The following is a 13,339-nucleotide window of genomic DNA, read 5'->3' on the forward strand; positions in this document are numbered from 1 at the left end:
TATGTAAATATGTGATGTTTCATCATAATGATCAAATTTTGCAAAATCATTCAAAAACTTGTACACTGCCGCAAAATCCATATAAGAGTCATTGATGGGAAACCTCAGTGTGTTCAGAGTTCTTGATCAAGTTGCACAAGTGCTCAGTTCCTGGTTTTGGATGCTGATCTCAAATTTCTCCAGACCTGTGGAGATCTCCCACTGTGCTCTGACACCCTCCACTCTTCTTCTCCCCAGCAGAAACTTGCACCATTCTGCTTGTTGTCTTTTTATCAGAGGTGCTATGGGCTTTTATCTCTGTCTGGTTGATATGCTGGCTGGCATGGCTCACAACCGTGAGTGCCAGCCAACCTCAGGGCAGACTCTCAAGAAGCCAGGCAGAGACCCCAAACTGGTTATATGTTCTATAATTAGATATCACCAACACCGTAACAAGTGTGAACTTGTAAAGCACTATAACAGTCTTACCATGGAGTCACAGACAGCCCCCTTGGGCTTTCCAGTCTATCTTGCCTTCCAGGCAAGTTGGACTTAGTGATAGATGAGTCACTTTGCACCAAAAATCACAGCCGTATTCAGGGTACTTCCAGTCCCAAAGGACCAGTCACTTACCCCAGATCAGTCTGTACCTTAGCTCTCACACCAAAGACAATGTTTGTAGCCAATCAAATAGTAAACTCCCTAAGGATTTATTAACTAAGAAAAAAAATGAGTGTTATAACAAGGTTAAAGCAGGCAAGCATATATACCCAAATGAGTTACAATCTAGTTCCAAAAGGTGACTGAATTGTAATAATCTGTCAGCTCTGAATGTCTTTTAGGAATGACCCAGGTTGACCCTGGGGATCTCTGCTTCTATTTTGTAGCTCTGGCCATGTGAGAGTCAAAACAGCAAAACAGATTAAAAATTTTCTTCTCAGTTATATTTATTTCCTTCTTCCAGAATTCAAGCTGATGGGATGAGTCTTATTGCACAAAGCTTCTTCGTGGGTGTACGGGTAATGAACAAAGCATTTGTATTGTGATGTCTCAAAGTGCCCCATTTAACTTTGATGGGCCTTCTTGATGTGGAGGAGATGATCAAACATTTATACAGTTACAAAGAAAAGCTTAAATATTACCTTATAGCATGCGATAAAGCTATTATAAGTGAGATTAATGCATGCAGTGACTTACAAGCAGCTCAAAGCCTAAACACATTGCTATAAATTCAGTACCCATCTTAATTATACTAACACACAGGTGAAACAGACTGGTAGCCAAGCCCTGACAAATTCAGTGCTGTAAGAGTCCTAAAGACTTGGCAAGAGCTGGCGCCTGGTCTGCTTGTGTCACGCTGGTATCTAGAAGAGCTCTCCACATGGGCATTTTCACAATACTGCCTCAGCCTCTCTTCCTCTCTCTCTTTCTCCCTCCCCCATCTCCATTAACTCATTTTTTTCTACACTGAAATACACCTCTATCTATCTACCCTTCTTGCTTGCTCTTTCTGTGCTTCTCTTCTCTGCAGGCCTCCTTTTCTCTGTGCTTCTCTCTCTCCTCCGCTCTCAAGGTGGTAAGATCATACAGTATGGCTACCATTCCCCTCTGTATTATTATCCATTTCCCTTCACTGTGCTGGCTCACACCCCATGCCATCCCACTGACATCACTGAGTTGTATAAGATGTTAGACAGAGAAGACTTCAGCTCTATTTAATTCTGTAGGGGATTATGGTTTTGTGATGTGTATAGTTTGAACACTAACAAATAAGTAGGCAAAGTCATTGTTAATGTTTGTGCCTCTATCACAGCTCTCAAGAGAGGAGAGAACGTTTGGCAAGTTCTATTCCTTTTTATATTTTCCTAGTGCTTAGTTGTGTAACTCAAAGCTCCAGAGTTGCTTATGATTTGTAAATGGGTTAATGTATTTTTGCAAAACTAGTGATGGATGGAAATCTGCTAATCTAGCTGATCTATTTTTTTCTGACCTACCAAAATTAAGCAGGAAAGACTAGATCAATAGCTTCAGTTTGAGGCCAACTCTAATTTTAAATGACATGTTTACATAATTCAGCTATCCCTGTAAATTATGTTTTAAAAAAAGTCTGACACGTGGCTCATGTGTGTAATGAAGAACTTTGGTGAAAACTGTACATATGTTGTTAGTATTTTTTTTAACCTGGAGGGGGGAGGGATAACTCAGTGGTTTAAGCATTGGCCTGTTAAACCCAGGGTTTTGAGTTCAATCCCTGAGGGGGCCATTTAGGGATCTGGGGCAAAAATCTGTCTGAGGATTTGGTCCTGCTTTGAGCCAGGGGTTGGACTAGATGACCTCCTGAGGTCCCTTCTAACCCTGATATTCTATGACTCTAAAATGAGCAATGCTGCAAGATTTGCTTGTGGTATCTAGCACTACACAACATTAAGGGCCAAATAGTGAGCTAAGATACCCATACACAACTGTTGTTTAAGTCACACGTATCTAAAGGCAGAGTTTAGCATTAAGATACAGCTTCACAAAAATGAGACCTCGCTGTGGTAGGGTTCTGTTCTCATCATTTCATGCATAATCTTTATCAATATCAAAGGCAGGTAGACTCATTTATCAAAGGCAGATTAAGACCCCAATATCTGTTTTCCACCAAGGTTTCCTACCTCTAGCTTTCGTGCTGCACAATCTGTAATTCTTACAGTTTGTAATGCTGAATATATATAAACTGTTCCATCACAGTCTCCTTATGCATGCATGTGAAGATTATGAGGGAAATGAATTATTTATTCCCCCCCCAAAAAAAAAATAAAAAAGAGCACTAAGAAGCCTGTTGGGAGATCAATTTATGGAAACAAAAAATGTTGGAAACAAAAAAAATTGGAAAACAGTAGAAGCTATTGATCTCCTTAATGGGAAGCCGATAGTATCAGTGAAAGCAGACAGCTTGGGTATTATGGTGGCAGCAGAAAATAAATGTACACTTTCTTCCCAGGGATGAATAGAAAAAGATTTATGTGCAGAAAAAGCATTTTGCTGTAATGCTGCTAGGCAGTTCATTAAATTTAAGCTGGATGCAGATTCAACCATTTGAGAAAGTTGGTTGAATAAACTGCATTCTTGATCACAAATAAAATCTTTATTCCATCCGATTTATAAGGCACAGAAGCTGTTATTGAGATTGCCATTAATCAATAAAAGCTTTGGTAGAATTCACTGAATATTTATTTAGTGTGCCATTGATTCAGAAAATTTTATTATATAACTTTAAAAAGTTCTGTGTTTATTTGAAATGCATATACATGAGCTGTATTCATTCTTGGCTAAAGATGGGCCTAGGCCGCAGAATATGGATTTAATTCCAAACTTCTCTTCAGTTTGGGTTTGGTTGTAATTAGGAGTTTGGACTCTCATCTAATCTCAGTTCATGGTCATGTCCGTAATTTTTATCAGGAACCATAAACTTGTATGTACGGATGAAAAATGCTCTCTAAGAACTAGATATATTACTTACAATATATTTTATTTTATTTTTTGCAAAGGTGTATGGAACTTAGTTCCTGTTGCTAAATAGTTTTCTTCAATTAACTCCATATTTATAGAGCAGGTCACTGAAATCATCTTCTCTTTTAAATGATTCCAAAAGAAGTATTTTACAGCAAACATTCACGAGTTAAAAATAAAACAAATTTAAAAATGTTTTAAGTAGATTCATTCCAAATCTGAGAGGTTCACTTCAGATGGACCAATGTGAATATACTTTTTGGTTTAGATAGGAGGGGGCTCAACCGAGGCTCCCAGATCTGAAGAAGGGAGGATGGTGATATTATCAACAACCTCATTTTGAAAGGGATCTCTCTTCTCAACAGCCAATCCAAGTGTTTTCCCATGAAGCCACATCTGTCCCCAAAAGATCTATCATATTCTGGTGACTACATAGACTGTCTAGACTTGTAGTCGAGGATCATCTACATATGCACAGATGGTTCAGAAATCAAGGAGATGGAGTACCTACTCTTGTAGCAAATGAGCAGCTCTAAATCATGTTCTGGTTTGCCTGTTGTGTTTATTTCAGCATAAAACATGTACAGCCGGATCCTAGGATCAGGGATATGTAATTTAGAGGAATATGACAGTTCTGTGCCATACAATGCAACTTGCATATGGCATAGAAACAGTGCATGGGAGGACTGAGCCAAGGAGTTCAGTATGAGACATTAAGGTGATGTCAACACCTCTGATATCCTATATAAGGTGCTACACCTTTCTATTGTGCTCATATGGGGAAAACCTGTTGTTCTTTCTCAGTCTAAAGAATCAGGGAATTTACAGTTAACCATTAAACTGATTTTTTTATGCTTTAGCAGTACTGATTATAAAAAGCAGAGATGAGTAACTGTGGAGATTTTTGTAAATTATAACAACTGGAAAGAGCCGCAGCATTATATTTCTTCACTATTTTTTGAAAAATGTGTCTTCTCAAATGACAGTAGCACAGCTGAAACAGCTGTGCTGGAAAATATGCCATTCCCAAGTGATTAAGCAGAATGCATGCTTTTAGGTTTAGAACAATACATTTTGATAATTCCTAAAATAATGTTAAATGTATTAATGTGCTTCACCATCTTATTGCACCACATTGACAGACTCTGGTAGAAGACTTTACAGCTGGGGGGATATTATGAAGAGGTGAAAACTGATTGCAGCAAAATAGTTGTTCTGCCAGATAGCTGGGGCTTGATCCTGTGGGGTCCTGGATGGCCTCAACTTCCGCTTAATTCAGTAGGAGATCAGGGAGCTCAGCACCACAGAGGAACCAGTTAGTACATTGCTAATAGCTTAATTCTGTAATGTGTTGGACACCTGCAATCTTCCAATCCCATGCAGCACCTTTCAGGATCAGTCTTTCAAATGTATTTATAGGAACAACAGCCAGATGAGGTTCAGGACTTTATTACAAAGTCAGTAGTGTTATTTTTATTTTATCCTTAAAGATTCATATAAAGCCTCTGAACATTAACTGAATACATCAGTGATCTCAGGATTTCATTAATCCGGGAATAATAGCCCCTATAAAGGGAATATAAAATAGTTTCAGAAGCAATCACTATGTTTCAGAAGGGAAAAAAATACTCTAAAAGTGTAAATACCCATCAAAAATATTTTATGGAACAAATTAAGGAACAAACAGTACCAAATACGTATTCATGTACTTACTGCAAATAGCCCACATTCTTCCTGTGCTGAGTAAACCTGAATGACTTTCTCTTTATACACCAGCCTATATTCTCTTTAAATAGGTGTATTCATTTTCTCCTAATAGTGGTATAAAATCCAGGTTTTATGAGTGAACTACATCCTTCAGGTGGCCTACTCAACAGGGACATGTTCTCAAGGATTTAGGACTAGTTTATCTCTTCTACCTAAGGATGGCAAACTCCATCTGCTGCCGATGGAGCATATTTAAAAAGATGTAATTTTAGTACACAATCTATGAAAACTCATGATGTGACTCTCACATTAGTTTTGTTAATGACATTTGCTATTTTCAGCAACAAAAAAAAGGGAAAAAATTAGGGCTGTCAAACAATTAAAAAAATTAATTGTGATTAATCATGAGATTAATCACGCTGTTAAACAACAATAGAATACCATTTATTTTAAATGTTTTTGGATGTTTACTACATTTTCAAGTATATTAATTACAATTACAACACAGAATACAAAGTGTACAGTGCTCACTTTATATTTATTTTTTATTATAAATATTTGCACTGTAGAAAACAAAACAATTATTTTTCAACTCACTTCATACAAGTACTGTAGTCTGATCTTTTTATCATGAAAGTTGAACTTACAAATGTAGAATTGTGTACAAAAAAAACTGCATTCAAAAATAAAACAATGTAAAACTTTAGAGCCTACAAGTCCACTCAGTCCTGCTTCTAGGTCAGCCAATCACTCAGACAAACAAGGTTGGTTACAATTTGCAGGCGATAATGCTGCCTGCTTCTTGTTTATAATGTCACCTAAAAGTGAGAACAGACGTTCGCATGGCACTGTTGTAGGTGGCATTGCAAGATATTTACATGCCAAATGCAATTAAGATTCATACATCTCTTCATGCTTCAACCACCATTCCAGAGGAAATGCTTCCATGCTGGTGATCAGTTCTGTTTGATAATGATCTAAAGCAGTGCAGACTGATGCATGTTCATTTTCATCATCTGAATCAGATGCCACCAGCAGAAGGTTGATTTTCTTTTTTGGTGGTTCAGGTTCTGTAGTTTCCGCATCAGAGTGTTGCTCTTTCAAAACTTCTAAAAGCATGCTCCACACCTCATCCCACTCAGATATTGGATGGCACTTCATATTCTTAAAGTTTGGGTCAAGTGCTGTAGCTATTTTTAGAAATCTCACATCGGTACCTTCTTTGCATTTTATCAAATCTGCTGTGAAAGTTTTCTTAAAACGAACATGTGCTGGGTCATCATCCGAGACTGCTATAACATGAAATATATGCAGAATGCCAGTAAAGCAGAGCAGAAGACATACAATTCTCACCCCAAAGAGTACAGTCACAAATTTAATTAACGCATTATTTTTTTAACTAGCATCATCAGCATGGAAACATGTCCTCTGGAATGGTGGCCGAAGCATAAAGAGGCATACAAATGTTTGGCATATCTGGCATGTAAATACCTTGCAATGCCGGCTACAAAAATGCCATGCGAACAGCTGTTCTCACTTTCAGGTAACATTGTAAATAAGAAGCAGGCAACAGTATCTCCCGTCAAAGTAAACAAACTTGTTTGTCTTAGTGATTGGCAGAACAAGAAGTAGGACTGAGTGGACTTGTAGGCTCTAAAATTTTACACTGTTTTGTTTTTGAGTGCAGTTATGTAACCAAAAAAAAAATCTACATTTGTAAGTTAGACTTTCAGGATAAAGAGATTGCACTTCAGTTCTTGTATGAGGTGAATTAAAAAATACTGTTTATTTTGTAATCAAAAATAATAATATAAATTGAGCACTGTGCACTTTGTATTCTGTGTTGTAATTGAAATCTATATTGAAAATGTAGAAAAACATCCAAAAATATTTAATAAATTTCAATCAGTATTCTATTGTTATAAGTGCGATTAATCACAATTAATTTTGAGTTAATCATGTGAGTTAACTGTGATTAATTGACAGTCCTAGAAAAAATGGATGAGAAGTTATTATGTTTCACGACTATCTATACTTTTGATCCCTCTAAGTCTCTGAGTGCACCTCCTTCTGGAGATAGGCTCTGCAATTCACCCTTCTTGGTGTGGACTCCCAGAATTCTCCCACTCTCCAACTGGGTCATGAGGCATAGTACTCTATTTACCAACCATGGTTGGGTAATATCGCTTTAAATAGTATTTAAATTTAAATCATTTGAGCTCTCTAGTGACTCTCTTTGTCTTCTATTGCAGAAACCACCAGACGCTAGCAGAACAACAGTGTGTCTGTAGCTAGGCCTAGTCTGTTTGTATATAGTTACTAAATGCAGTTTTTTGGACACCATCTGTGTCTGGTGATTTCCTCATTCTTAATGTTGTATATTCCCAAAAGAGGACTACTTTCATTTTTGTTAAATTTTGCAAAGCAAATACCATGATTTGTTCAGCTCATATAATAATGAGATCATCTTGCGTATCTATAGTATCTTTCACAACCAAAGGGTTTTAAAGCACTTCATAGACTTATGCTGATGTACAAGATACATACAAGGATTACTTCATTCACTGCTCTAGAGGAGCCAACTCTAGGGTGAAACATAGCAACTGACATGCAGACTTCAGCCAGAAAACTACCTTAAAGAGGCAGTGAAGGATCAGGCATCCTTGGTTTACTTAAGGCTGCTATGGGCCAAACCATGATCACATGGAGGACATGTCAGTGAGATGGGACAGTGACATGCTAGAAGTGGAGGATTCTTTGAACTTTGTTGATTGCTCTTAGATATGCTGGGCACTTTTTAGGAAGAGCTGATTGGGAATTTTGTGTATGACGTTTTTCCATTAAAAATGCCAATTTGTCAAAATCAAAACTTTCCATGGGAAAGCGTCTGTTTCAATGAATTATTTGTTTGAAAAAAGTTTAGAAATTGTCTAAACATTCTATTCTGACATTTTCAAAATAGAAGGTTCCGTTTTTCACTTCAAAACACTTCTGGTATTGATATTCATGTTAATTGGTAGGAGAAAATGAATAAAAACATAAAGGGTAAAATCAAATGAAACATTTTGATTGAGCTGGACCAACTTATTTTCAGGTTCAGTTTACAAAAAATGTTGAAATTCAACTTTTCATTCCAATTTAGGATGGAGAACATTTTTCAAAATTACAAATTTTCCTGGCATGAAAAAACATTTCCTACCCAGTTTTGCCATTAATCCCCAAGATGGCTCAGGATCCAAGAAATGGAAAGATGGATTAGAGCAGAGGTTCTCAAACTGTGGTCCGTGGACCACCAGTGGTCCATAAGCTCCATTCAGGTGATCCGCAGATAGTTCCCTCTAAGATGTGTGCCTGGGCGGCCACACACAAGAGAATGAATGGCTCCACTAATTAGGTGCCTCAACCATGGAGAAGATGCACATGTAATGTGAGGTGGTGGCCTTGGGGAGAATAGAGGATATGTGGGAGGGGACAGTGGGGTGAGAAGAGGGGATGCGGGGAATTTGGGATGTGCAGGGCTGCAGTAGTCAGACAAAGAGGTGACTTCCCTAGCTCCAGGGCTGCAGCTGCTTGGGAAAGACAGCCCTCCTTCCCAGCCCCAGCTCAAGGCCTGCTGCGGCGGGAGAGAGAGGGCACATCCATCACTTTAGAAAAGTAAGGCTACCAATATTAAAATATGAGTTGTGTGCTTTTATTTGTAGAACAAAAAACGTTAGTTATTATATATAGTGCTTTTATCCAAAGCTCTTTACAATAGTTAGCTAACTGTACAAACATCATTTGGAAAGATCATTAAATGGTCCACCGAGACCCTCAGCAATTTTCAAGTGGTCCATGGGAAAAAAAGTTTGAGAACCACTGGCTCAGAGCCTCCATCTCTCCTTTGACCCCATCCCACCCAAGAATCAAGCACACTAACTGCCGGTGGTCAAAGCCCTCATTTGATATCTTAGCCCAAAGATGGCTATATTAAATGCAGAATGCTGTCTTCCCTGTAACTTCATGCTGAGGCATTGGTTCAATACTGACTCAGAGAAGAGCACCCTCTATTGAACCATAAGCACCACTTTGTTCAGCATCCTATTTCTTTTTTTTGAAGTGCTCCCACACAAAAGTAATGACTTTGTCTGGCTCCCCTTCCAGTAAGTATGGTAAGGGGGAAAGAGAATGAGTTCTATTAATAATAAATAATTAAAAGGTAAAATGTTTTCCTGTATGCCAAGATTCAATTCCAGCAAGTTTTCATGGCCAAGTTGTATCAATTTAACTCTGTTTACAAACAATCTATTCTGATAGAGGATACCTTTATATCAAGACAGTTATATCCACACCTCGTTACTCCAATTTAACAATATTGCATTCTAAACAATTACAGCTAAATTGATGCAAATGCTGTGTCTCGACCAGCTCTAACTCTACAAATGGGAGAAGTATATTGAAAATACTGGAAGGTTTTTATTTTTAGCATTGCTGCTGGAAACAGATGCCACTATGACTATGTACTTTTGAAGAAAAAGTTAATTATGTTAGTCACTCATAGTCCAGTTCTTGTGCTGCATTGTTGGATTATTCAGTGCAGCTACTGACCTTTGATATAAGATTCTTTAATTGACAGTATTGGATAAATCAGAGCTTCATTTATCTTTGCCTATTTAATTAGCCTAAATACTGGCTTTTGCTTCAATTAATTTTATTGAAAAATTTCACTTACAGGTAACTACGCAATATATTATGAAGTACAGAAACATAAGGATTTGGCTTTGGTTTGAGGGTGGTTGTTTTTTTTTAATTAATGAAATAGCTTTCTCTCCTGTTTTTGAGTTATAGTGTACAGAATATAACTGTACACTATAACAGTGTAATACAGGTTTCATGTGCCCTGTTCATAATGACAGTTACTGAAAGCTTGACACCTCGAATGAACATCTGACAGTGTCATTCCAAGGTTCCATTGTTTCCTCAGAGTCAAATTAATCCCTCAGTGAATAAAAGGGGGAAAATAGTTCTCTGTGTAGAAGCTGTCGCTTTATGACACAATATCCTCATTGAAATAGACAAGGTATAGCTTGTCTGCCAAAGCAAAAATAAAAATAGGCTAGTTTTGGTTTTATACTTGAATTCTAGATAACAAAACTTGCAATTTTTAGTGAGTTAGAACTCCTTGTGAAGACCAGAGGAATTTTCCCTGAGTTAAGATGAAAGATTTAGGCCTAGATGCTTTTTCACTGTTGTAGAGAGAGTAACAAACTTAATCCCAGTCCTGTCAGGTGAGCACCTGACAAATCCAGAACTGTAATCTTTTAAATCTGAATTTTTTGAATGATTATTTAAAATGGACAACAAATAAAGCTTCCATTTTAGAATTTGTGAGGCGACAAATGCTATCATTACCCATGAAAGGTATTAATCAATTTAGTGAATAGTACTTAGCCAGAAGTTCTTCCTGAATAAAAACATACAATGCTTGAAGAACTGACTCATTAATACTCAGTTTAAACTTATTTTTATATTTGCATAATGTGAAAAACTATAGTGGTGTTTAAAACTATTCAGCAGTGGAATTGTTCCTGTCTATAGCAGTGGAACTCTTCATACTGTTTTCCAATTACTCCACCAGGCCTATGCTTCTGTAATTTTCTTATCTGTGTTAACTTACCTTCCCTCTTGAAGCCTGGCTGCTTTCTCCCTATATACAGAATTCTGCACCATCATTCTTGACAGAAATCTAGTCCTGTAATTGATTTGGGGTATTTTTTTCCTGTCAATTGCCTTTTGCCATTTAAATGGTCTCTCTAAATAATCATATATACTTTCTGTACCACTTAATTTCATCCCTTAATTCTTGTAATAAATTTTTCCCTGGAAAATCCTTTTAATTCTTGGACTGTGGATTATTGGTAAGCAGGTCACTGCACATATTTGATATTCAGAATTAGAAATTTGAATCATGGTGGTTGGCTTTTTTGGACACAGAGGTCACATACGTGCACATCATTGTGAAAAGGCCAATTTGTGCTCTTCCCCACTCTGCCCCTGATATTCAGAGTCACCACAACACTGCAAACAAAACTTCACATTTGTAAAGAAACCAGAACCAAACAAAAACCTCCCTCTTCCTTGTGGAGTGTATGAAAACTGTGTAGGCATACACTGACATTGTATTTGTAAAGGGTTTGTGGTCCTGCTTGCAGTATAAAAGGTTCTGAAAGAAAGTATGCAATTAGTCAGTCTAGAAAGAACAAGCCTAAAACAAGGTGGCTGAGTTATGCTGCTCTGCCTTAGGGAGCAGCCTGCTTTGTCACTCTCTGTTTTTTTGTTATTGTGTGTTATCATTCTGGATTCCAAGTACAGTATAAAAGTAGTGTTTCTTTGCAACCTTCCAGCAAGAGTATTTGATATTTTTAGATTTGTTGATTAATCACAGTTAACTCACACAATTAACTCAAAAAAATTAATTGCAGTTTTAATCACACTGTTAAACAATAGAATACCAACTGAAATGTATTAAATATTTTGGATTTTTTTCTACATTTTCATATATATTGTATTTTGTGTTGTAATTGAAATCAAAGTGTATATTATTTTTATTATAAATATTTCCACTGTAAAAATGATAAACAAAAGAAATAATATTTTTCAATTAACTCACACAAGTGCGATCTCTTTGTTGTGAAAGTGCAACTTACAAAAGTAGATTTCTTTTGTTACATAACTGCACTCGAAAACAAAACAATGTAAAATTTAAGAGCCTACAAGTCCACTCAGTCCTACTTCTTGTTCAGCCAATCACTCAGACAAACAAGTTTGTTTACATTTACAAGTGATAATGTTGCTCATTTCTTATGTACAGTGTCACTAGACAGTGAGAACAGGCATTTGCATGGCACTTTTGTAGCTGGCATTGCAAAGTATTTATGTGTCAGATATGCTAAACATTCATATGCCTCTCCATGCTTCAGCCACCATTCCAGAGGACATGCTTCCAGGCCAATGACACTCATTAAAAGAAAATAACGTGTTCATTAAATTTGTGACTGAACTCCTTGGGGGAGAATTGTATGTCCCCTGCTCTGTTTTACCTGCATTCTGCTATATATTTCATTTTATAGCAGTCTCGGATGATGACCCAGCACACCTTCATTTTAAGGTACCAATGTGAGATTTCTAAAGACAGCTGCAGCACTCGACCCAAGGTTTAAGAATCTGAATTGCCTTTCAAAATCTGAGAGGGGTGAGGTGTGGAGCATGTTTTCAGAAGTCTTAAAAGAGCAACACTCTGATGCAGAAACTACAGAACCTGAACCACCAAAAAAGAAAATCAACCTGGTGGCATCTGACTCAGATAATTAAAATGAACATCCACACTGCTTTGGATTGTTATCAAGCACCATCATCAGCATGGACACCTGAAATGGTCGTTGAAGCATGAAGAAACATATGAATCTATAGTGCATCTGGCATGTAAATATCTTGTGATGCCGGCTACAACAGTGCTACAAGAATGCCTGTTCTCACTTTCAGGTGACATTGTAAACAAGAAGTGAGCAGCATTATCTCCTGAAAATGTAAACAAACTTATTTGTCTGAGCGATTGGCTGAACAAGAAGTAGGACTGAGTGGACTTGCTGGTTCTAAAATTTTACATTGTTTTATTTTTGAATGCAGTTTTTTGCACATAATTCTACATTTATAAGTTCAACTTTCATGATAAAGAAATTGTACTACAGTACTTGTATTAGGTGAATTGAAAAATACTATTTCTTTTACAGTGCAAATACTTGTAATAATAAAAAAAATAAAGTGAGCACTGTACACTTTGTATTCTGTGTTGTAATTAAAATCAATATATTTGAAAAGGTAGAAAACATCCAAAATATATAAATAAATGGTATTCTATTATTGTTTAACAGTGTGATTAATTGTGATTAATCACAATTAATTTTTAATTGCTTGACAGCCCTAATATTTTTATCTGACTTCTCTGTCTGTATGCCATGAGCATAATACTCCTGGGGGCTGGTTTATTAACACAAAGGTAGTTCCAAAATAGACTTACATTAATATTGAGTCTAAGTCTTTTCCTCAAGCTTGGCTACTGCTATGGTTACTTTATGCAAGGCTTGGTTACATCTAAGGTTTGTTCCCTTCAGACATGTTT

At 36.9% G+C, this 13,339-nt stretch overlaps 1 protein-coding gene across 3 annotated transcripts in view; it reads left to right on the forward strand.

The window, feature by feature from the left end:
* Positions 1-13,339, forward strand: part of IQSEC1 (IQ motif and Sec7 domain ArfGEF 1) — a 737,615-nt gene that overhangs the window by 349,138 nt on the left and 375,138 nt on the right. The gene's annotated exons all lie outside the window — the stretch shown is intronic.

The sequence above is a fragment of the Gopherus flavomarginatus genome, chromosome 6 (assembly GCF_025201925.1).
Source record: "Gopherus flavomarginatus isolate rGopFla2 chromosome 6, rGopFla2.mat.asm, whole genome shotgun sequence".
NCBI classification, from domain to species: Eukaryota; Metazoa; Chordata; order Testudines; family Testudinidae; genus Gopherus; species Gopherus flavomarginatus.